Here is a 24,310-nt window from a genome sequence, read left to right as displayed (position 1 = left end):
AACAGAGAATTTTGCCTAATTTGGACGTGGGCACATGCCCGCTAGCTACCTTGGCCTCCACCACATTGTACTTAGGAAAAATTCTGCGTTACCTGCGCAAGTTCTGGAAAAGCAGCATACCCGTATGGGGTATCTACCTGAAGTTTGGCCAAATTCAGAACTACGTGCATGCCCAGTAGCTACCCGTTCCTCCTCCCAGGCATACTTGGTAAAATATTTTGGCCTCTTCCAGAGACACAGGGACTTGTGGATTCAGTCCGCAGAACCCTTCAGGCTAGGTACCCAAGAACTTGGGCCAATTTTGGAGGGAGGTGCATGCCAAGAGGCTTCTCTTGCCTCTAGCTGATCTTGTTTGCCAAAACTTTGTGGCTACCACCACAGACAGATTTAGTTTGGGATCCTGTCCTCAGATCACTTCAGGGTAGGTACCTGAGAACTCTGGCCAATTTTGGAGGGAGGTACCTGCCTGGGTACATTCACTTCCCTTCGCTGATCATGTTTTTCAAAACTTTTGGGCTAGCTCCAAATAGAGGATTGTTTGTCAATACGAACTGAAGAACCCTCCATGTTAAGTCCCTCACAATTTGGCCTCTACTTTGGAGGCAGCTGCATGCCTGCTAGCTACCATTGCCTCCTCCAGGGAAGCTTCGGGAAATGTTTGGGATTCTGACTAAAACAGATTTAGCTCTGGGGACCAGCTGAAAAGCCCTTCAGGGCAGGGACACCACAACTTTGGACAAGTTCTCAGGGAAGTGTATGCCTGGTAGCTACCCTTGCCTTCTCACCTCGGCATGCTTCCATAAAAAAAGATTTGGCTTCCGCCAAGAGGGATCTGTTCTTTGTGGATCCTAAACTCGGATCCCTCTAGGCTAGGTAACAGAGAATTTTGCCTAATTTGGACGTGGGCACATGCCCGCTAGCTACCTTTGCCTCCACCACATTGTACTTAGGAAAAATTCTGCGTTACCTGCGTTAGTTCTGGAAAAGCAGCATACCTGTGTCTTATTTGTTACCTGCCTGTGTCTGCATGTCCTGTAGCTCTCACGGATTAGCTCAAATTCCACGGAGGTTCCCCAGTTTTTTCTCCATTTGTTGAGGTCTGGTTCCGTTTGCCCCTTAAGGCTCTTTCCAAGCATCTCTTTGAGCCTTTCCTTTCGGCTTTCTCTGAACACAGCTGAAACCTTGGGTTGCTGCCTCAAACTCCTCCAAGGCTGTTGCTCTAATTCGTTTGTGTCCATCGGTGTACGTTCCCAACCCTGCAACAATGGAATAGACAGTTTTTGTTTGATTTTGTTTTGTTTGGTTCTTTCTTTTCATTATGACCTTTTCTTTCTTTGGTCTTTCCTTCAATCCTACCACTTTTGTTACTTTGAATCCTCCTCTTAGTTTTGTTGTTTCTTTGCTTTTTTCAGACATCAGCAACCGACCCCGTTTTCCTTGTGCACTGCCTCCCTCACAGAATCCTACAATGGCTGGGGTTGGAAGGGCCCTTAAAGACCATCCAGCTCGAGCCCACCTGCACTGGTGCCCAGGACCCTGTTGGGAGCTGCAGGGCTGGGCTGGGGCCAGCTCTGGCTTGTGGGTGACTGAGGCTGTGCCTGTCAGCCCTGCACTGGGACATGGCGGTTGCCTAGCACCACTGTGGGTCACAATATGCGCTGCCCCTGACAGCACAGGGCTGCCATGTGCTCACGGTCCCTGTCCTTGGCTTCCCAACGAGCTGGGTCCCCATGCTTGGTCCTGAGCGAGGTGGTGCATGTGCCAGTCCATGAGTCCCCAAGTGCCACAGGGCGGACTTCTCACTCTTTCCCGTGGAGATGAACACTCTCTTTTGGTTCCACCATACCTGTGCCCCTCAGAAGCTCCACATCCATGACGTCCATGGCACAGCTCTCTTGAGCTCACGGCTGGGCTGTCCTGCCCCAGGGGGTCCTGACAGCTGCCTGGAGCACACTGGAAAAGTTTGGCCTACATGCCTTAGTTCTGAACAAAAGCAGCATACGCACGGTGTGCCAAACCCTCTTTGGGCATCAAACAGAATCTTGAAGTCTGCGGTGCCCAAAGTGAAACCTTTTTCTTCATTCTTTATAAAATGAACATTAAAGTTAACTCTTAATAAGATAATGACATTAAGGAAGTACATGCTAAACATAGAAGACTATAATACTCAACTTTTTGCCCAAGTTATGCTCATTGTCATCCCAGGGTGGACAGATGAGCTTAGGATATAAAAGTGTTAGGAGGTAGTGGTAAAAAAATTAATGATAGGAAAACGCTAGAGTGAGGAAAAAAGGGAGAGCTGCGGGGGGGGAGGGGAGAAGAAAAAATTGGAAACCTAGAAGAGGCAGTCGATGTTCTGTGCTCCTTCTCCACCAAGACAGGGACACCTCCTTGGTAAGCTCTGCACCTTCACCTTCACTTTGGTGAGGAATACCTGCGATAGCATTTATACCTTAAATAAACGTATTAACTGCCTATTGGATTAGTGGCATAGATTCATTTTAGCTGCCTGTCGGGTCAGTGGAATAGACCCACAAGAAAGAGGAGAATCCCTTGTCATGAAGACCTCGGGGTTCTCCGATTTGGCTGCATCTCTTCAAAAACCAGCCTGCGTACAAGCGATGCAGGAGAAGGATCTGTTACGGAGATCCCTAAAGCTAGCCCTGATTGATCCGGCAAGCTTAACTCCCCCTTATTTGTGGCCTCCCAGACACCATAAAGACAAATGTAGCTACTCTCCAAGACCACATACAAACTGCCTGTGCTATAAATGCTGCCCTGGATGCCACACAGCTGGCTGATCTTGTTTGCCAAAACTTTGTGGCTACCTCCACAGACAGATTTAGTTTGGGATCCTGTCCTCAGATCATTTCAGGGTAGGTACCTGAGAACTCTGGCCAATTTTGGAGGGAGGTGCCTGCATGGGTACCTTCACTTCCCTTCGCTCATCATGTTTTTCAAAACTTTTGGGCTAGCTCCAAATACAGGATTGTTTGTCAATACCAGCAGAAGAGCCCTCTGTGTTAAGTCCCTCACAATTTGGCCTCTACTTTGGAGGCAGCTGCATGCCTGCTAGCTACCATTGCCTCCTCCAGGGAAGCTTCGGAAAATGTTTGGGATTCTTCTTGCGACACATTTAGCTCTGGGGACCAGCTGAAAAGCCCTTCAGGGCAGGGACACCACAACTTTGGACAAGTTCTCAGGGAAACGTATGCCTGGTAGCTACCCTTGCCTTCTCACCTCGGCATGCTTCCATAAAAAAAAGATTTGGATTCCTCCAAGAGGGATCTGTTCTTTGTGGATCCTAATCTCGGATCCCTCTAGGCTAGGTAACAGAGAATTTTGCCTAATTTGGACGTGGGCACATGCCCGCTAGCTACCTTGGCCTCCACCACATTGTACTTAGGAAAAATTCTGCGTTACCTGCGCAAGTTCTGGAAAAGTAGCATACCCGTATGGGGTATCTACCTGAAGTTTGGCCAAATTCACAACTACGTGCATGCCCAGTAGCTACCCGTTCCTCCTCCCAGGCATACTTGGTAAAATGTTTTGGCCTCTTCCAGAGACACAGGGACTTGTGGATTCGGTCCGCACAACCCTTCAGGCTAGGTACCTGAGAACTTGGGCCAATTTTGGAGGGAGGTGCATGCCAAAGGCTTCTCCTGCCTCTCGCTGATCTTGTTTGCCAGAACTTTGTGGCTACCTCCACGTACGGATTTAGTTTGGGATCCTGTCCTCAGATCGCTTCAGGCTAGGTGCCTGAGAACTTTGGCCAATTTTGGAGGGAGGTGCCTGCCTGGGTACATTCACTTCCCTTCGCTCATCTTGTTTTTCAAAACTTTTGGGCTAGCTCCAAATAGAGAACTCCTCGTAAATACGAACTGAAGACCCCTCCGCACTAAGTCCCTCACAATTTGGCCTCTACTTTGGAGGCAGCTGCATGCCTGCTAGCTACCATTGCCTCCTCCAGGGAAGCTTCGGAAAATGTTTGGGATTCTTCTTGCGACACATTTAGCTCTGGGGACCAGCTGAAAAGCCCTTCAGGGCAGGGACACCACAACTTTGGACAAGTTCTCAGGGAAACGTATGCCTGGTAGCTACCCTTGCCTTCTCACCTCGGCATGCTTCCATAAAAAAAAGATTTGGATTCCTCCAAGAGGGATCTGTTCTTTGTGGATCCTAATCTCGGATCCCTCTAGGCTAGGTAACAGAGAATTTTGCCTAATTTGGACGTGGGCACATGCCCGCTAGCTACCTTGGCCTCCACCACATTGTACTTAGGAAAAATTCTGCGTTACCTGCGCAAGTTCTGGAAAAGTAGCATACCCGTATGGGGTATCTACCTGAAGTTTGGCCAAATTCACAACTACGTGCATGCCCAGTAGCTACCCGTTCCTCCTCCCAGGCATACTTGGTAAAATGTTTTGGCCTCTTCCAGAGACACAGGGACTTGTGGATTCGGTCCGCACAACCCTTCAGGCTAGGTACCTGAGAACTTGGGCCAATTTTGGAGGGAGGTGCATGCCAAAGGCTTCTCCTGCCTCTCGCTGATCTTGTTTGCCAGAACTTTGTGGCTACCTCCACGTACGGATTTAGTTTGGGATCCTGTCCTCAGATCGCTTCAGGCTAGGTGCCTGAGAACTTTGGCCAATTTTGGAGGGAGGTGCCTGCCTGGGTACATTCACTTCCCTTCGCTCATCTTGTTTTTCAAAACTTTTGGGCTAGCTCCAAATAGAGAACTCCTCGTAAATACGAACTGAAGACCCCTCCGCACTAAGTCCCTCACAATTTGGCCTCTACTTTGGAGGCAGCTGCATGCCTGCTAGCTACCATTGCCTCCTCCAGGGAAGCTTCGGAAAATGTTTGGGATTCTTCTTGCGACACATTTAGCTCTGGGGACCAGCTGAAAAGCCCTTCAGGGCAGGGACACCACAACTTTGGACAAGTTCTCAGGGAAACGTATGCCTGGTAGCTACCCTTGCCTTCTCACCTCGGCATGCTTCCATAAAAAAAAGATTTGGATTCCTCCAAGAGGGATCTGTTCTTTGTGGATCCTAATCTCGGATCCCTCTAGGCTAGGTAACAGAGAATTTTGCCTAATTTGGACGTGGGCACATGCCCGCTAGCTACCTTTGCCTCCACCACATTGTACTTAGGAAAAATTCTGCGTTACCTGCGCAAGTTCTGGAAAAGCAGCATACCCGTATGGGGTATCTACCTGAAGTTTGGCCAAATTCAGAACTACGTGCATGCCCAGTAGCTACCCGTTCCTCCTCCCAGGCATACTTGGTAAAATGTTTTGGCCTCTTCCAGAGACACAGGGACTTGTGGATTCAGTCCGCAGAACCCTTCAGGCTAGGTACCCAAGAACTTGGGCCAATTTTGGAGGGAGGTGCATGCCAAGAGGCTTCTCTTGCCTCTAGCTGATCTTGTTTGCCAAAACTTTGTGGCTACCTCCACAGACAGATTTAGTTTGGGATCCTGTCCTCAGATCACTTCAGGGTAGGTACCTGAGAACTCTGGCCAATTTTGGAGGGAGGTACCTGCCTGGGTACATTCACTTCCCTTCACTGATCATGTTTTTCAAAACTTTTGGGCTAGCTCCAAATACAGGATTGTTTGTCAATACCAGCAGAAGAGCCCTCTGTGTTAAGTCCCTCACAATTTGGCCTCTACTTTGGAGGCAGCTGCATGCCGGCTACCTACCATTGCCTCCTCCAGGGAAGCTTCGGAAAATGTTTGGGATTCTTCTTGCGACACATTTAGCTCTGGGGACCAGCTGAAAAGCCCTTCAGGGCAGGGACACCACAACTTTGGACAAGTTCTCAGGGAAGTGTATGCCTGGTAGCTACCCTTGCCTTCTCACCTCGGCATGCTTCCATAAAAAAAGATTTGGCTTCCGCCAAGAGGGATCTGTTCTTTGTGGATCCTAAACTCGGATCCCTCTAGGCTAGGTAACAGAGAATTTTGCCTAATTTGGACGTGGGCACATGCCCGCTAGCTACCTTGGCCTCCACCACATTGTACTTAGGAAAAATTCTGCGTTACCTGCGCAAGTTCTGGAAAAGCAGCATACCCGTATGGGGTATCTACCTGAAGTTTGGCCAAATTCAGAACTACGTGCATGCCCAGTAGCTACCCATTCCTCCTCCCAGGCATACTTGCTAAAATGTTTTGGCCTCTTCCAGAGACACAGGGACTTGTGGATTCGGTTCGCACAACCCTTCAGGCTAGGTACCTGAGAACTTTGGCCAATTTTGGAGGGAGGTGCCTTCCTGGGTACATTCACTTCCCTTCGCTCATCTTGTTTTTCAAAACTTTTGGGCTAGCTCCAAATAGAGAACTCCTCGTAAATACGAACTGAAGACCCCTCCGCACTAAGTCCCTCACAATTTGGCCTCTACTTTGGAGGCAGCTGCATGCCTGCTAGCTACCATTGCCTCCTCCAGGGAAGCTTCGGAAAATGTTTGGGATTCTTCTTGCGACACATTTAGCTCTGGGGACCAGCTGAAAAGCCCTTCAGGGCAGGGACACCACAACTTTGGACAAGTTCTCAGGGAAGTGTATGCCTGGTAGCTACCCTTGCCTTCTCACCTCGGCATGCTTCCATAAAAAAAAGATTTGGATTCCTCCAAGAGGGATCTGTTCTTTGTGGATCCTAATCTCGGATCCCTCTAGGCTAGGTAACAGAGAATTTTGCCTAATTTGGACGTGGGCACATGCCCGCTAGCTACCTTTGCCTCCACCACATTGTACTTAGGAAAAATTCTGCGTTACCTGCGCAAGTTCTGGAAAAGCAGCATACCCGTATGGGGTATCTACCTGAAGTTTGGCCAAATTCAGAACTACGTGCATGCCCAGTAGCTACCCGTTCCTCCTCCCAGGCATACTTGGTAAAATGTTTTGGCCTCTTCCAGAGACACAGGGACTTCTGGATTCAGTCCGCAGAACCCTTCAGGCTAGGTACCCAAGAACTTGGGCCAATTTTGGAGGGAGGTGCATGCCAAGAGGCTTCTCTTGCCTCTAGCTGATCTTGTTTGCCAAAACTTTGTGGCTACCTCCACAGACAGATTTAGTTTGGGATCCTGTCCTCAGATCGCTTCAGGGTATGTACCCGAGAACTTTGGCCAATTTTGGAGGGAGGTACCTGCCTGGGTACTTTCACTTCCCTTCGCTGATCATGTTTTGAAAAACTTTTGAGCTAGCTCCAAATAGAGAACTCCTCGTAAATATGAACTGAAGACCCCTCCGCACTAAGTCCCTCACAATTTGGCCTCTACTTTGGAGGCAGCTGCATGCCGGCTACCTACCATTGCCTCCTCCAGGGAAGCTTCGGAAAATGTTTGGGATTCTTCTTGCGACACATTTAGCTCTGGGGACCAGCTGAAAAGCCCTTCAGGGCAGGGACACCACAACTTTGGACAAGTTCTCAGGGAAGTGTATGCCTGGTAGCTACCCTTGCCTTCTCACCTCGGCATGCTTCCATAAAAAAAGATTTGGCTTCCTCCAAGAGGGATCTGTTCTTTGTGGATCCTAATCTCGGATCCCTCTAGGCTAGGTAACAGAGAATTTTGCCTAATTTGGACGTGGGCACATGCCCGCTAGCTACCTTGGCCTCCACCACATTGTACTTAGGAAAAATTCTGCGTTACCTGCGTTAGTTCTGGAAAAGCAGCATACCCGTCTCTTATTTGTTACCTGCCTGTGTCTGCATGTCCTGTAGCTCTCACGGATTAGCTCAAATTGCACGGAGGTTCCCCAGTTTTTTCTCCATTTGTTGAGGTCTGGTTCTGTTTGCCCCTTAAGGCTCTTTCCAAGCATCTCTTTGAGCCTTTCCTTTCGGCTTTCTCTGAACACAGCTGAAACCTTGGGTTGCTGCCTCAAACTCCTCCAAGGCTGTTGCTCTAATTCGTTTGTGTCCATCGGTGTACGTTCCCAACCCTGCAACAATGGAATAGACAGTTTTTGTTTGATTTTGTTTTGTTTGGTTCTTTCTTTTCATTATGACCTTTTCTTTCTTTGGTCTTTCCTTCAATCCTACCACTTTTGTTACTTTGAATCCTCCTCTTAGTTTTGTTGTTTCTTTGCTTTTTTCAGACATCAGCAACCGACCCCGTTTTCCTTGTGCACTGCCTCCCTCACAGAATCCTACAATGGCTGGGGTTGGAAGGGCCCTTAAAGACCATCCAGCTCGAGCCCACCTGCACTGGTGCCCCAGGACCCTGTTGGGAGCTGCAGGGCTGGGCTGGGGCCAGCTCTGGCTTGTGGGTGACTGAGGCTGTGCCTGTCAGCCCTGCACTGGGACATGGCGGTTGCCTAGCACCACTGTGGGTCACAATATGCGCTGCCCCTGACAGCACAGGGCTGCCATGTGCTCACGGTCCCTGTCCTTGGCTTCCCAACGAGCTGGGTCCCCATGCTTGGTCCTGAGCGAGGTGGTGCATGTGCCAGTCCATGAGTCCCCAAGTGCCACAGGGCGGACTTCTCACTCTTTCCCGTGGAGATGAACACTCTCTTTTGGTTCCACCATACCTGTGCCCCTCAGAAGCTCCACATCCATGACGTCCATGGCACAGCTCTCTTGAGCTCACGGCTGGGCTGTCCTGCCCCAGGGGGTCCTGACAGCTGCCTGGAGCACACTGGAAAAGTTTGGCCTACATGCCTTAGTTCTGAACAAAAGCAGCATACGCACGGTGTGCCAAACCCTCTTTGGGCATCAGAACAGAATCTTGAAGTCTGCGGTGCCCAAAGTGAAACCTTTTTCTTCATTCTTTATAAAATGAACATTAAAGTTAACTCTTAATAAGATAATGACATTAAGGAAGTACATGCTAAACATAGCAGACTATAATACTCAACTTTTTGCCCAAGTTATGCTCATTGTCATCCCAGGGTGGACAGATGAGCTTAGGATAGAAAAGTGTTAGGAGGTAGTGGTAAAAAAATTAATGATAGGAAAACCCTAGAGTGAGGAAAAAAGGGAGAGCTGCGGGGGGGGAGGGGAGAAGAAAAAATTGGAAACCTAGAAGAGGCAGTCGATGTTCTGTGCTCCTTCTCCACCAAGACAGGGACACCTCCTTGGTAAGCTCTGCACCTTCACCTTCACTTTGGTGAGGAATACCTGCGATAGCATTTATACCTTAAATAAACGTATTAACTGCCTATTGGATTAGTGGCATAGATTCATTTTAGCTGCCTATCGGGTCAGTGGAATAGACCCACAAGAAAGAGGAGAATCCCTTGTCATGAAGACCTCGGGGTTCTCCGATTTGGCTGCATCTCTTCAAAAACCAGCCTGCATACAAGCGATGCAGGAGAAGGATCTGTTACGGAGATCCCTAAAGCTAGCCCTGATTGATCCGGCAAGCTTAACTCCCCCTTATTTGTGGCCTCCCAGACACCATAAAGACAAATGTAGCTACTCTCCAAGACCACATACAAACTGCCTGTGCTATAAATGCTGCCCTGGATGCCACACAGCTGGCTGATCTTGTTTGCCAAAACTTTGTGGCTACCTCCACAGACAGATTTAGTTTGGGATCCTGTCCTCAGATCATTTCAGGGTAGGTACCTGAGAACTCTGGCCAATTTTGGAGGGAGGTGCCTGCATGGGTACCTTCACTTCCCTTCACTTATCATGTTTTTCAAAACTTTTGGGCTAGCTCCAAATACAGGATTGTTTGTCAATACCAGCTGAAGAGCCCTCCGTGTTAAGTCCCTCACAATTTGGCCTCTACTTTGGAGGTAGCTGCATGCCTGCTAGCTACCATTGCCTCCTCCAGGGAAGCTTCGGAAAATGTTTGGGATTCTTCTTGCGACACATTTAGCTCTGGGGACCAGCTGAAAAGCCCTTCAGGGCAGGGACACCACAACTTTGGACAAGTTCTCAGGGAAACGTATGCCTGGTAGCTACCCTTGCCTTCTCACCTCGGCATGCTTCCATAAAACAAAGATTTGGATTCCTCCAAGAGGGATCTGTTCTTTGTGGATCCTAATCTCGGATCCCTCTAGGCTAGGTAACAGAGAATTTTGCCTAATTTGGACGTGGGCACATGCCCGCTAGCTACCTTGGCCTCCACCACATTGTACTTAGGAAAAATTCTGCGTTACCTGCGCAAGTTCTGGAAAAGTAGCATACCCGTATGGGGTATCTACCTGAAGTTTGGCCAAATTCAGAACTACGTGCATGCCCAGTAGCTACCCGTTCCTCCTCCCAGGCATACTTGGTAAAATGTTTTGGCCTCTTCCAGAGACACAGGGACTTGTGGATTCGGTCCGCAGAACCCTTCAGGCTAGGTACCCTAGAACTTGGGCCAATTTTGGAGGGAGGTGCATCCCAAAAGGCTTCTCCTGCCTCTCGCTGATCTTGTTTGCCAGAACTTTGTGGCTACCTCCACGTACGGATTTAGTTTGGGATCCTGTCCTCAGATCGCTTCAGGCTAGGTACCTGAGAACTTTGGCCAATTTTGGAGGGAGGTGCCTGCCTGGGTACATTCACTTCCCTTCGCTCATCTTGTTTTTCAAAACTTTTGGGCTAGCTCCAAATAGAGAACTCCTCGTAAATACGAACTGAAGACCCCTCCGCACTAAGTCCCTCACAATTTGGCCTCTACTTTGGAGGCAGCTGCATGCCTGCTACCTACCATTGCCTCCTCCAGGGAAGCTTCGGAAAATGTTTGGGATTCTTCTTGCGACACATTTAGCTCTGGGGACCAGCTGAAAAGCCCTTCAGGGCAGGGACACCACAACTTTGGACAAGTTCTCAGGGAAGTGTATGCCTGGTAGCTACCCTTGCCTTCTCACCTCGGCATGCTTCCATAAAAAAAGATTTGGCTTCCGCCAAGAGGGATCTGTTCTTTGTGGATCCTAACTCGGATCCCTCTAGGCTAGGTAACAGAGAATTTTGCCTAATTTGGACGTGGGCACATGCCCGCTAGCTACCTTTGCCTCCACCACATTGTACTTAGGAAAAATTCTGCGTTACCTGCGCAAGTTCTGGAAAAGCAGCATACCCGTATGGGGTATCTACCTGAAGTTTGGCCAAATTCAGAACTACGTGCATGCCCAGTAGCTACCCGTTCCTCCTCCCAGGCATACTTGGTAAAATGTTTTGGCCTCTTCCAGAGACACAGGGACTTGTGGATTCAGTCCGCAGAACCATTCAGGCTAGGTACCTGAGAACTTGGGCCAATTTTGGAGGGAGGTGCATGCCAAGAGGCTTCTCTTGCCTCTAGCTGATCTTGTTTGCCAAAACTTTGTGGCTACCTCCACATACGGATTTAGTTTGGGATCCTGTCCTCAGATCGCTTCAGGCTAGGTACCCGAGAACTTGGGCCAGTTTTGGAGGGAGGTGCCTGCCTGGGTACATTCACTTCCCTTCGCTCATCTTGTTTTTCAAAACTTTTGGGCTAGCTCCAAATAGAGAACTCCTCGTAAATACGAACTGAAGACCCCTCCGCACTAAGTCCCTCACAATTTGGCCTCTACTTTGGAGGTAGCTGCATGCCTGCTAGCTACCATTGCCTCCTCCAGGGAAGCTTCGGAAAATGTTTGGGATTCTTCTTGCGACACATTTAGCTCTGGGGACCAGCTGAAAAGCCCTTCAGGGCAGGGACACCACAACTTTGGACAAGTTCTCAGGGAAGTGTATGCCTGGTAGCTACCCTTGCCTTCTCACCTCGGCATGCTTCCATAAAAAAAAGATTTGGATTCCTCCAAGAGGGATCTGTTCTTTGTGGATCCTAATCTCGGATCCCTCTAGGCTAGGTAACAGAGAATTTTGCCTAATTTGGACGTGGGCACATGCCCGCTAGCTACCTTGGCCTCCACCACATTGTACTTAGGAAAAATTCTGCGTTACCTGCGCAAGTTCTGGAAAAGCAGCATACCCGTATGGGGTATCTACCTGAAGTTTGGCCAAATTCAGAACTACGTGCATGCCCAGTAGCTACCCGTTCCTCCTCCCAGGCATACTTGGTAAAATGTTTTGGCCTCTTCCAGAGACACAGGGACTTGTGGATTCGGTCCGCAGAACCCTTCAGGCTAGGTACCCTAGAACTTGGGCCAATTTTGGAGGGAGGTGCATCCCAAAAGGCTTCTCCTGCCTCTCGCTGATCTTGTTTGCCAGAACTTTGTGGCTACCTCCACGTACGGATTTAGTTTGGGATCCTGTCCTCAGATCGCTTCAGGCTAGGTACCTGAGAACTTGGCCAATTTTGGAGGGAGGTGCCTGCCTGGGTACATTCACTTCCCTTCGCTCATCTTGTTTTTCAAAACTTTTGGGCTAGCTCCAAATAGAGAACTCCTCGTAAATACGAACTGAAGACCCCTCCGCACTAAGTCCCTCACAATTTGGCCTCTACTTTGGAGGCAGCTGCATGCCGGCTACCTACCATTGCCTCCTCCAGGGAAGCTTCGGAAAATGTTTGGGATTCTTCTTGCGACACATTTAGCTCTGGGGACCAGCTGAAAAGCCCTTCAGGGCAGGGACACCACAACTTTGGACAAGTTCTCAGGGAAGTGTATGCCTGGTAGCTACCCTTGCCTTCTCACCTCGGCATGCTTCCATAAAAAAAGATTTGGCTTCCGCCAAGAGGGATCTGTTCTTTGTGGATCCTAATCTCGGATTCCTCTAGGCTAGGTAACAGAGAATTTTGCCTAATTTGGACGTGGGCACATGCCCGCTAGCTACCTTTGCCTCCACCACATTGTACTTAGGAAAAATTCTGCGTTACCTGCGCAAGTTCTGGAAAAGCAGCATACCCGTATGGGGTATCTACCTGAAGTTTGGCCAAATTCAGAACTACGTGCATGCCCAGTAGCTACCCGTTCCTCCTCCCAGGCATACTTGGTAAAATGTTTTGGCCTCTTCCAGAGACACAGGGACTTCTGGATTCAGTCCGCAGAACCATTCAGGCTAGGTACCTGAGAACTTGGGCCAATTTTGGAGGGAGGTGCATGCCAAGAGGCTTCTCTTGCCTCTAGCTGATCTTGTTTGCCAAAACTTTGTGGCTACCTCCACATACCGATTTAGTTTGGGATCCTGTCCTCAGATCGCTTCAGGGTATGTACCCGAGAACTTTGGCCAATTTTGGAGGGAGGTGCCTGCCTGGGTACTTTCACTTCCCTTCGCTCATCTTGTTTTGAAAAACTTTTGGGCTAGCTCCAAATAGAGAACTCCTCGTAAATACGAACTGAAGACCCCTCCGCACTAAGTCCCTCACAATTTGGCCTCTACTTTGGAGGTAGCTGCATGCCTGCTAGCTACCATTGCCTCCTCCAGGGAAGCTTCGGGAAATGTTTGGGATTCTTCTTGCGACACATTTAGCTCTGGGGACCAGCTGAAAAGCCCTTCAGGGCAGGGACACCACAACTTTGGACAAGTTCTCAGGGAAGTGTATGCCTGGTAGCTACCCTTGCCTTCTCACCTCGGCATGCTTCCATAAAAAAAGATTTGGCTTCCGCCAAGAGGGATCTGTTCTTTGTGGATCCTAAACTCGGATCCCTCTAGGCTAGGTAACAGAGAATTTTGCCTAATTTGGACGTGGGCACATGCCCGCTAGCTACCTTTGCCTCCACCACATTGTACTTAGGAAAAATTTTGCCTTACCCGCGTTAGTTCTGGAAAAGCAGCATACCCGTCTCTTATTTGTTACCTGCCTGTGTCTGCATGTCCTGTAGCTCTCTCGGATTAGCTCAAATTGCACGGAGGTTCCCCAGTTTTTTCTCCATTTGTTGAGGTCTGGTTCTGTTTGCCCCTTAAGGCTCTTTCCAAGCATCTCTTTGAGCCTTTCCTTTTGGCATTCTCTGAACACAGCTGAAACCTTGGGTTGCTGCCTCAAACTCCTCCAAGGCTGTTGCTCTAATTCGTTTGTGTCCATCGGTGTACGTTCCCAACCCTGCAACAATGGAATAGACAGTTTTTGTTTGATTTTGTTTTGTTTGGTTCTTTCTTTTCATTATGACCTTTTCTTTCTTTGGTCTTTCCTTCAATCCTACCACTTTTGTTACTTTGAATCCTCCTCTTAGTTTTGTTGTTTCTTTGCTTTTTTCAGACATCAGCAACCGACCCCGTTTTCCTTGTGCACTGCCTCCCTCACAGAATCCTACAATGGCTGGGGTTGGAAGGGCCCTTAAAGACCATCCAGCTCGAGCCCACCTGCACTGGTGCCCCAGGACCCTGTTGGGAGCCGCAGGGCTGGGCTGGGGCCAGCTCTGGCTTGTGGGTGACTGAGGCTGTGCCTGTCAGCCCTGCACTGGGACATGGCGGTTGCCTAGCACCACTGTGGGTCACAATATGCGCTGCCCCTGACAGCACAGGGCTGCCATGTGCTCACGGTCCCTGTCCTTGGCTTCCCAACGAGCTGGGTCCCCATGCTTGGTCCTGAGCGAGGTGGTGCATGTGCCAGTCCATGAGTCCCCAAGTGCCACAGGGCGGACTTCTCACTCTTTCCCGTGGAGATGAACACTCTCTTTTGGTTCCACCATACCTGTGCCCCTCAGAAGCTCCACATCCATGACGTCCATGGCACAGCTCTCTTGAGCTCACGGCTGGGCTGTCCTGCCCCAGGGGGTCCTGACAGCTGCCTGGAGCACACTGGAAAAGTTTGGCCTACATGCCTTAGTTCTGAACAAAAGCAGCATACCCACGGTGTGCCAAACCCTCTTTGGGCATCAGAACAGAATCTTGAAGTCTGCGGTGCCCAAAGTGAAACCTTTTTCTTCATTCTTTATAAAATGAACATTAAAGTTAACTCTTAATAAGATAATGACATTAAGGAAGTACATGCTAAACATAGAAGACTATAATACTCAACTTTTTGCCCAAGTTATGCTCATTGTCATCCCAGGGTGGGACAGATGAGCTTAGGATAGAAAAGTGTTAGGAGGTAGTGGTAAAAAAATTAATGATAGGAAAACCCTAGAGTGAGGAAAAAAGGGAGAGCTGGGGGGGGGAGGGGAGAAGAAAAAATTGAAAACCTAGAAGAGGCAGTCGATGTTCTGTGCTCCTTCTCCACCAAGACAGGGACACCTCCTTGGTAAGCTCTGCACCTTCACCTTCACTTTGGTGAGGAATACCTGCGATAGCATTTATACCTTAAATAAACGTATTAACTGCCTATTGGATTAGTGGCATAGATTCATTTTAGCTGCCTATCGGGTCAGTGGAATAGACCCACAAGAAAGAGGAGAATCCCTTGTCATGAAGACCTCGGGGTTCTCCGATTTGGCTGCATCTCTTCAAAAACCAGCCTGCATACAAGCGATGCAGGAAAAGGATCTGTTACGGAGATCCCTAAAGCTAGCCCTGATTGATCTGGCAAGGACAACTCCCCCTTATTTGTGGCCTCCCAGACACCATAAAGACACATGTAGCTACTCTCCAAGACCACATACAAACTGCCTGTGCTATAAATGCTGCCCTGGATGCCACACAGCTGGCTGATCTTGTTTGCCAAAACTTTGTGGCTACCTCCACAGACAGATTTAGTTTGGGATCCTGTCCTCAGATCATTTCAGGGTAGGTACCTGAGAACTCTGGCCAATTTTGGAGGGAGGTGCCTGCATGGGTACATTCACTTCCCTTCGCTCATCTTGTTTTTCAAAACTTTAGGGCTAGCTCCAAATACAGGATTGTTTGTCAATACCAGCTGAAGAGCCCTCCGTGTTAAGTCCCTCACAATTTGGCCTCTACTTTGGAGGTAGCTGCATGCCTGCTAGCTACCATTGCCTCCTCCAGGGAAGCTTCGGGAAATGTTTGGGATTCTTCTTGCGACACATTTAGCTCTGGGGACCAGCTGAAAAGCCCTTCAGGGCAGGGACACCACAACTTTGGACAAGTTCTCAGGGAAGTCTATGCCTGGTAGCTACCCTTGCCTTCTCACCTCGGCATGCTTCCATAAAAAAAGATTTGGCTTCCGCCAAGAGGGATCTGTTCTTTGTGGATCCTAATCTCGGATCCCTCTAGGCTAGGTAACAGAGAATTTTGCCTAATTTGGACGTGGGCACATGCCCGCTAGCTACCTTTGCCTCCACCACATTGTACTTAGGAAAAATTCTGCGTTACCTGCGCAAGTTCTGGAAAAGCAGCATACCCGTATGGGGTATCTACCTGAAGTTTGGCCAAATTCAGAACTACGTGCATGCCCAGTAGCTACCCGTTCCTCCTCCCAGGCATACTTGGTAAAATGTTTTGGCCTCTTCCAGAGACACAGGGACTTCTGGATTCAGTCCGCAGAACCATTCAGGCTAGGTACCTGAGAACTTGGGCCAATTTTGGAGGGAGGTGCATGCCAAGAGGCTTCTCTTGCCTCTAGCTGATCTTGTTTGCCAAAACTTTGTGGCTACCTCCACATACGGATTTAGTTTGGGATCCTGTCCTCAGATCGCTTCAGGGTATGTACCCGAGAACTTTGGCCAATTTTGGAGGGAGGTGCCTGCCTGGGTACTTTCACTTCCCTTCGCTCATCTTGTTTTGAAAAACTTTTGAGCTAGCTCCAAATAGAGAACTCCTCGTAAATACGAACTGAAGACCCCTCCGCACTAAGTCCCTCACAATTTGGCCTCTACTTTGGAGGCAGCTGCATGCCTGCTAGCTACCATTGCCTCCTCCAGGGAAGCTTCGGAAAATGTTTGGGATTCTTCTTGCGACACATTTAGCTCTGGGGACCAGCTGAAAAGCCCTTCAGGGCAGGGACACCACAACTTTGGACAAGTTCTCAGGGAAGTGTATGCCTGGTAGCTACCCTTGCCTTCTCACCTCGGCATGCTTCCATAAAAAAAGATTTGGCTTCCGCCAAGAGGGATCTGTTCTTTGTGGATCCTAAACTCGGATCCCTCTAGGCTAGGTAACAGAGAATTTTGCCTAATTTGGACGTGGGCACATGCCCGCTAGCTACCTTTGCCTCCACCACATTGTACTTATGAAAAATTTTGCCTTACCTGCGTTAGTTCTGGAAAAGCAGCATACCCGTCTCTTATTTGTTACCTGCCTGTGTCTGCATGTCCTGTAGCTCTCACGGATTAGCTCAAATTGCACGGAGGTTCCCCAGTTTTTTCTCCATTTGTTGAGGTCTGGTTCTGTTTGCCCCTTAAGGCTCTTTCCAAGCATCTCTTTGAGCCTTTCCTTTTGGCATTCTCTGAACACAGCTGAAACCTTGGGTTGCTGCCTCAAACTCCTCCAAGGCTGTTGCTCTAATTCGTTTGTGTCCATCGGTGTACGTTCCCAACCCTGCAACAATGGAATAGACAGTTTTTGTTTGATTTTGTTTTGTTTGGTTCTTTCTTTTCATTATGACCTTTTCTTTCTTTGGTCTTTCCTTCAATCCTACCACTTTTGTTACTTTGAATCCTCCTCTTAGTTTTGTTGTTTCTTTGCTTTTTTCAGACATCAGCAACCGACCCCGTTTTCCTTGTGCACTGCCTCCCTCACAGAATCCTACAATGGCTGGGGTTGGAAGGGCCCTTAAAGACCATCCAGCTCGAGCCCACCTGCACTGGTGCCCCAGGACCCTGTTGGGAGCCGCAGGGCTGGGCTGGGGCCAGCTCTGGCTTGTGGGTGACTGAGGCTGTGCCTGTCAGCCCTGCACTGGGACATGGCGGTTGCCTAGCACCACTGTGGGTCACAATATGCGCTGCCCCTGACAGCACAGGGCTGTCATGTGCTCACGGTCCCTGTCCTTGGCTTCCCAACGAGCTGGGTCCCCATGCTTGGTCCTGAGCGAGGTGGTGCATGTGCCAGTCCATGAGTCCCCAAGTGCCACAGGGCGGACTTCTCACTCTTTCCCGTGGAGATGAACACTCTCTTTTGGTTCCACCATACCTGTGCCCCTCAGAAGCTCCACATCCATGACGTCCATGGCACAGCTCTCTTGAGCTCACGGCTGGGCTGTCCTGCCCCAGGGGGTCCTGACAGCTGCCTGGAGCACACTGGAAAAGTTTGGCCTACATGCCTTAGTTCTGAACAAAAGCAGCATACCCACGGTGTGCCAAACCCTCTTTGGGCATCAAACAGAATCTTGAAGTCTGCGGTGCCCAAAGTGAAACCTTTTTCTTCATTCTTTATAAAATGAACATTAAAGTTAACTCTTAATAAGATAATGACATTAAGGAAGTACATGCTAAACATAGAAGACTATAATACTCAACTTTTTGCCCAAGTTATGCTCATTGTCATCCCAGGGTGGGACAGATGAGCTTAGGATATAAAAGTGTTAGGAGGTAGCGGTAAAAAAAATTAATGATAGGAAAACCCTAGAGTGAGGAAAAAAGGGAGAGCTGCGGGGGGGGAGGGGAGAAGAAAAAATTGGAAACCTAGAAGAGGCAGTCGATGTTCTGTGCTCCTTCTCCACCAAGACAGGGACACCTCCTTGGTAAGCTCTGCACCTTCACCTTCACTTTGGTGAGGAATACCTGCGATAGCATTTATACCTTAAATAAACGTATTAACTGCCTATTGGATTAGTGGCATAGATTCATTTTAGCTGCCTATCGGGTCAGTGGAATAGACCCACAAGAAAGAGGAGAATCCCTTGTCATGAAGACCTCGGGGTTCTCCGATTTGGCTGCATCTCTTCAAAAACCAGCCTGCATACAAGCGATGCAGGAGAAGGATCTGTTACGGAGATCCCTAAAGCTAGCCCTGATTGATCCGGCAAGCTTAACTCCCCCTTATTTGTGGCCTCCCAGACACCATAAAGACACATGTAGCTACTCTCCAAGACCACATACAAATTGCCTGTGCTATGAATGCTGCCCTGGATGCCACACGACTTTCACAGAAGCAGGTCCCTGTAACTACCCGGAGTGACTTTTTGCAAGATATTGTGAATTACGGGTCTTGTATGGGCTGGGTCGGAATCGACCACTGGGAAAGCACCCAAGCCTCCCCAATGGCTTTTCCAGCTCCAGACCACTGAGCCCAAGCCAGAGTTCAAACCAAAATTCTACAAGGAGTATAATGACCTGGGGTGTACAGCCTTGGCTACAGCAGGGTCTCAAACGCCATATCTCCCACAAGATCTCTTCTTTGTTCATGAGCAGCAGGTCTAGTGGGGCATCCCCCCAGTAGGCTCACTAACCAGCTGAGTCAGAAAGCTCTCTTCCACGCACTCCAGGAACCTCCTAGACTGCTTCCTCGGGACTGTATCAAAATTCCAGCATATGTCCGGAAAGTTGACTTCACCCACAACAAGTGCTGGCGATTGTGCGACTTCCACCACTGCTTATAGAATCACAGAATTGTAGGCGTCGGAAGGGACCTCCAGAAATCATCAGGTCCAACCCACCTGCCAAGGTAGGTTCCTTAGAGCAGGTTGCACAGGTAGGCGTCCAGACAGCTCTTGAATATCTCCAGAGAAGGAGACTCCACAACCTCCGTGGGCAGCCTGTTGCAGTGCTCCATCACCCTCACTATGAAGAAGTTCTTTCGCATATTGGTGCGGAACTCCCTGTGCACCATTTTATGGACATTGCCCCTTGTCTTTTGGCTACTTGAATTTTGGCCGAATTGGGAATTATGTACATGCCCAGTAGCTACCCGTTCCTCCTCCCAGGCATACTTTCTGAAATTTTTTGGCCTCTTCCAGTGAGAGAGTCACTTGTGGATTCAGTCTGCAGACCCCTTCAGGCTAGGTACCTGAGAACTTTGGCCAATTTTGGAGGGAGGTGCATGCCAAGAGGCTTCTCTTGCCTCTGGCTGATTTTTTTTTTTGCTCATTTTGCTCACTTGTAAAACAGACGTAAGGATGCTGATTTTTGCTTCTACAGCTCTGTGAGAGACTTGAAAGAGTGACTAAGGGCTGCCATTACTGTAACAAATATTAAAACCGACTTGTAGAGCTGGAGCATTGGAGATGGGCAAGAACAAAAGATGGAAAGGTGGGCATGGTACCCTGGTGCTCCCAGGGAACTGAGGAATCTTGCCTGAAACCCTGGCCTCTGAGCATCTCCAAATGAGGATGATTACTATTTCCTGAGGACTTTTGCTATTCATTTCCGCCCTTCCCTTGCTCATTACCATGGGACAGCTCAGACTCCAATCCAGCAGCAACTCAGTTTTTTTAAAAAGGATTTGGCCAAACGTAAGGAAAAGTGTTTACAGCTCATGGGCTTGCTTTGAGTTTGGGCTCCAATGTCTGGTATTTAGAAGGCTTTCAACTATTTCTGAGGTTGGGCCTCCTCCCTTTAGAGTCTGAGAGTTTCATCAATGTAATTATCCCCACCAAGTTGTCTGTAACCAGCAGGCAGAGCTTGATCGGGCTTGTTAGCTGCTTGTTAGCTGGCTTGTTAGCCAGCAGAGAGAAGGGACAGAACTCTCAAATCAATTAACATCTAGATCAAATTGGTAAGTAATATTATTGCCTTCTCCTTCCTAGGAGTTGGGCCTGGGCAAGGTAGGGTCTCCCTGTCATACACAATTACTTCAAGGCTGAGAGCTGCAAGTCAAATTATTAATTTGTCTCCTCTCTTTGCCAAAAAGATCCCAACATTTTTGGGCTTGCATTTGGGATTGGCTGACAGCTTACAAAATGAAAGCAAGGAAAACTGCAGTTATTTTGGACACTTCTCTGATGACAGTACTAGCTCAGCGGGATGCAGTGAACATCACTGAAGGCTGCTGATGTGTGGCTGCTGAGCTATACCTCTGCAGCACGAGAAGGCAGCACAACAGACAATACTTCAGTGAGCAAAGCAATGGTATTTCTGGGGGTATGCAGGCAGTTGGGTGTCTCCTGTACGTATAGTTTCCTTGCTGTAATTCCAGACAGAATGAGGGTGGTAGGCAGAAACTATGGGCAAAGAGTTATGGAAAAAAATTCAGCAGATTATCAGCTGTGACTGGAGCCTTGCATGAATCAGAGCTCCGTTAGATAGACCTTGACAGAGCCAATGTTTGGCAAAAGCCAGCCCATATCTCTGCAAACCAGGCAGTGTTGCATGTTCCCTGTTCAACTGCAGACGTTTCAGAAATCCTAAGTCACTCCTGCAAACTGGAGCCAGGAAAGGCAAATCACTTTTTGAAAGTGCAGGGCAAGCTTTACCCATTTCAATGCATGTAGCTGAATTAAGTCTGAATGAGTAATAGTGAAAAACACAGTTGCTTTTTTGCTTTGGGAATATAAGAAAAAAGGTGGTAAATCCTTCAGATGTGTCCGTTAGTGAAAATTATTCCACAGATTCCTCACCTCCTCTTAAGTCCTATCTGCAGCAGTCTGAACCTCATCTGAACCTTCTTGAAAAGCAAACAGCAGGACCTGGCACACCTCCCAGTACTGGAATTACCTGCAGAAATGCTCGGCAATAGCTTCACATATCTTCTTAGTTTAAGGATGGCAGGTGAAGGCATTCTGGGATCCTTGGGTCTCAATGCTTTGTGCACCTCTCTCCTTGCCATCCTGGGGGCTTGTTCCTACTACAAAAAAAATCTCCATTGCAAGGAATGGAGACCCATCAGTACCCAGGACCTAACAGGAAGTTGCAGCCCTTTGAGCTTTTCAGCCTCTGGCCACTACTCATAAATTGACTTGAACCAGAAATACCCCACACTGAGGGGAGATTTCAGGTCCATGTTTGTGTTTTAGGATCAGGGTGCTGCAGTGTGTGCCAGAAAGGGGCTATGGTTTTCCAGACTGCTTTCTTGTGTTACTTGGAAAGGGCAAATTAAGACATAGACTTAGTTCCATTGTTCAGTCAAAGTGGAGAGTATGCAAATTATCATTCTAATTAGTATAATTACTTCAGAGAGAGCAGAGTTTTCCCCAAGAACCTTTGCTCAGTAGCTTGGCAAAGTAAACATGTGGCTAATTCAGGTGTCGGTGGCAGAGGAGCTGGGCGAGTGTGTCCCCAGGAGATGCTGGGAGGACCATGGGGAGCAAGACAGCCTCCTGTCCATGCGTATCCAGCACTGTGACACCGTTTGCCATGGGCCTTGTGCTTGTAACCTTTCAACTGAAATTGTGAAGCCTGGCCAAGGAAGGAAGCCAGCCAGCATGTGGTCAAGACCATTCAATTCTTCCCCTCTCCAACAAGGGTATTTAAACTAAGGGGGATTTAAATCAAGAGTTCAATCAAGTTTTAAATCAAGATTGATCAAAATCAATAAATTATTTCTTCAGAAAGGGTGGCAACAATCAAATACCTGCATGCCTGATGGATCAGCAGTGGCTAACAGTGCTGCCCTAGCACCAGTCATCCAGCCCTACTCCCTTGTCTATGTGCACTTTGCAGAGGGACCAGTCCATGCCCTCCTTCCCTGCTGTGCTTTGCTAGCTCTTTGCAGGCCCCTGGGGAGTTAGGCTCTTGGTTTCTTCTCCTTACAGGATGTTCCCAAGGGCTTTCCAACCTGTCTTTGCTGAGGGTCAGCCTGAAGCACCACCCATCATCAGGCAAAGCAGGGCTGGCTCCAGCCCCTGCTCACAGCAGTCTTAACACAGCCAGCCTTCACCAGCTGCAGCGCTGTTGTGAATCCACTGCTGCTGGCTGTCCTGCAAAGCTTGTCCTTCCAGCAGTCCATGTTCACAGAGTCACTCAGCAAACATAAAACTATTGCCTTGTGTTTACTGCAAGAGAGAAAAACACGGTGACATCTCTTTCCTTTCTCCTATTCTTGATGGCCCTTTCCCCATCCCTGCTGCCGGAGGGGTTCATAATCTCATACACCTTAAGCAGCTCTTCAGCCTCTCATGGCTACACGTAAGTCCCTCTGAACCAACTTTTAGCAGTATTTCATCAAAAGATGAGACTTCCAAAATGCATCTCACGTTGTGTGCAGATGTTCCCATCTGCCCTCCACCAGGTAGCAGGAAAACTCCTCTTATGTCCACCTGGGCAGTCAAAGTCATGTTTCTGAGCTGCAGATCTGCCTGGCTTCACCACAGCACTGTAGCCATGGGCAGAATCTGATTTTCCTTCCCCTTCCCTACTAGGGGGAATGGGAACCACACAGAACAACTCTTGCTCCTGGCTGGCCAGAGAGCTCTGCGGAATGCAAGAACATATTTGTAAGAAAGCAGGAATCAGCAGTTGTTTCTCCCTTGAGAAGTCTGGGCTAGACCCATTTTTTCACTGTCACCTTTTTCAACAGGACATACTTTCAACATGTACCACATTGGTTTAAGATTTTTCTTCTTTTTTTTTCCTTCTGTTTCATGAAGAATATTAAGCATGGTTTTTGCCCTTTTTGCACCTTTTCTACTGTGTAACTTTACAAATGTTTTCAATTCATGAAAGTGACACTGTGACAAATTCACTTTTATTTTTCAGCTCCATCACTTTTCCAAAGTTGAGAAAGTTTCAAGAATCTTCAGGTTTAAAAAAAGAGGGAAATGGAAGAGAAAAGAAAAAATACTGATTTTTCTTGTATTCATCTGTAAAGACAAGAAAAGGAAATCTGCCTGTCTCGGCACAACTCGATGTTTGAGGTTGGTGGGAGAGAAGCCCTTCTGAACACCTGATCTGGGACTGCTGAGGTTACGTTTCACCTTGGCCAGCTCCCTTAGCCTTTATTGCTACTTGCTGCTGCTGCGCTCAGATCAATGTACCACTGGCACTCAGCAGGGAAGCAGCAGCCCAGAGCTGGAAGGAGGAAAGAAGCAGCTTCTCATCTCCCTGCAGCTAGCCCTGACCCAGTGAGCAAACAGAGTCAGCGGGGCCAATCAGCCATTTATTCTCTGCACTTATTTCCACTCTGCATTTATTTCCCTTACACCTTCAAACGTCTCCATTATTCTGCTCCAATACAAAATCAACCAAGTTGCCTGAAATCACTGATGACTGGAGCAGATTAGGAACATGCATGGGGTCAGGAACTGCTGAGATGCAGTTAAAAAAGCTCCTTATCACCTCTCAGCTCTTTTTTTTTGCTGGCTGCCCAAGCAGCATAGAGGTGGCAGCACCAACTTGCCTGGAGGTTCTGACTCTCCGCTGTTTGTATGTTCCTGAGTGGCTTCCAGATGTACCGGAAGGGCTCCAACAGGAAGACCTGCCAGACATCCCACAGATTTGAGACCACAGCCTGACAGAGGGCACAGATATACTCTGTCATGGTGTAAATCCCTGCAGGGCTGCCTCCCTGTGTCTAGAGACGTTTCCCTTGCACTGTTGTGCAGCCATTCTCCCCTCTGAAATGCTGCCAGTTTGGGGCTGTCATTGTGACAATTTCTTCATCATGCAAATAGGTCCCCTTGCCTGCCTGTCATTCCTGTCTCTCTCATTCAGCTGCCTGCTGTATCTATGCACTGGAGACTCTTGCAGAGAAACCCTCTACACCCACCAGTTTAATAATCCCCTTGAATATGGAGTGGATTCTGCC

The 24,310-nt window shown here is 48.6% G+C and overlaps 6 long non-coding RNA genes across 8 annotated transcripts; 1 reads left to right on the top strand and 5 right to left on the bottom strand.

Moving 5' to 3' along the window:
* Positions 1-837: 837 nt before the first annotated feature.
* On the bottom strand, positions 838-2,504 carry LOC121079584. Its single transcript, XR_005825100.1, has 2 exons — positions 2,336-2,504; positions 838-1,256 (listed from the first exon to the last, which is right to left on the bottom strand). It is a non-coding gene; the product is annotated as an uncharacterized LOC121079584 (long non-coding RNA).
* A 134-nt stretch (positions 2,505-2,638) lies between these two features.
* On the top strand, positions 2,639-7,208 carry LOC121079585. The gene is made up of 3 exons (XR_005825101.1): positions 2,639-2,845; positions 3,722-3,788; positions 7,144-7,208. It is a non-coding gene; the product is annotated as an uncharacterized LOC121079585 (long non-coding RNA).
* LOC121079587 lies at positions 5,254-19,897 on the bottom strand. The gene is made up of 2 exons (XR_005825103.1): positions 19,637-19,897; positions 5,254-6,238 (listed from the first exon to the last, which is right to left on the bottom strand). It is a non-coding gene; the product is annotated as an uncharacterized LOC121079587 (long non-coding RNA).
* Positions 7,903-9,594, bottom strand: LOC121079578. The gene is made up of 2 exons (XR_005825092.1): positions 9,023-9,594; positions 7,903-7,941 (listed from the first exon to the last, which is right to left on the bottom strand). It is a non-coding gene; the product is annotated as an uncharacterized LOC121079578 (long non-coding RNA).
* LOC121079582 lies at positions 13,860-15,834 on the bottom strand. 2 transcript variants are annotated; one of them, XR_005825096.1, is made up of 2 exons: positions 14,980-15,834; positions 13,860-13,898 (listed from the first exon to the last, which is right to left on the bottom strand). It is a non-coding gene; the product is annotated as an uncharacterized LOC121079582 (long non-coding RNA). The 2 variants fall into 2 exon arrangements; XR_005825097.1 differs by lacking the exon at positions 14,980-15,834 and adding an exon at positions 14,159-14,728.
* LOC121079583 lies at positions 16,812-19,183 on the bottom strand. Of its 2 annotated transcripts, none has more exons than XR_005825098.1 (2): positions 18,313-19,183; positions 16,812-17,230 (listed from the first exon to the last, which is right to left on the bottom strand). It is a non-coding gene; the product is annotated as an uncharacterized LOC121079583 (long non-coding RNA). The 2 variants fall into 2 exon arrangements; XR_005825099.1 differs by lacking the exon at positions 18,313-19,183 and adding an exon at positions 17,491-18,002.
* Positions 19,898-24,310: the final 4,413 nt, after the last annotated feature.

This window comes from Cygnus olor, chromosome 17 (assembly GCF_009769625.2).
Source record: "Cygnus olor isolate bCygOlo1 chromosome 17, bCygOlo1.pri.v2, whole genome shotgun sequence".
NCBI lineage: Eukaryota > Metazoa > Chordata > Aves > Anseriformes > Anatidae > Cygnus > Cygnus olor.
This window is presented reverse-complemented; position numbering and strand designations above follow the sequence as displayed.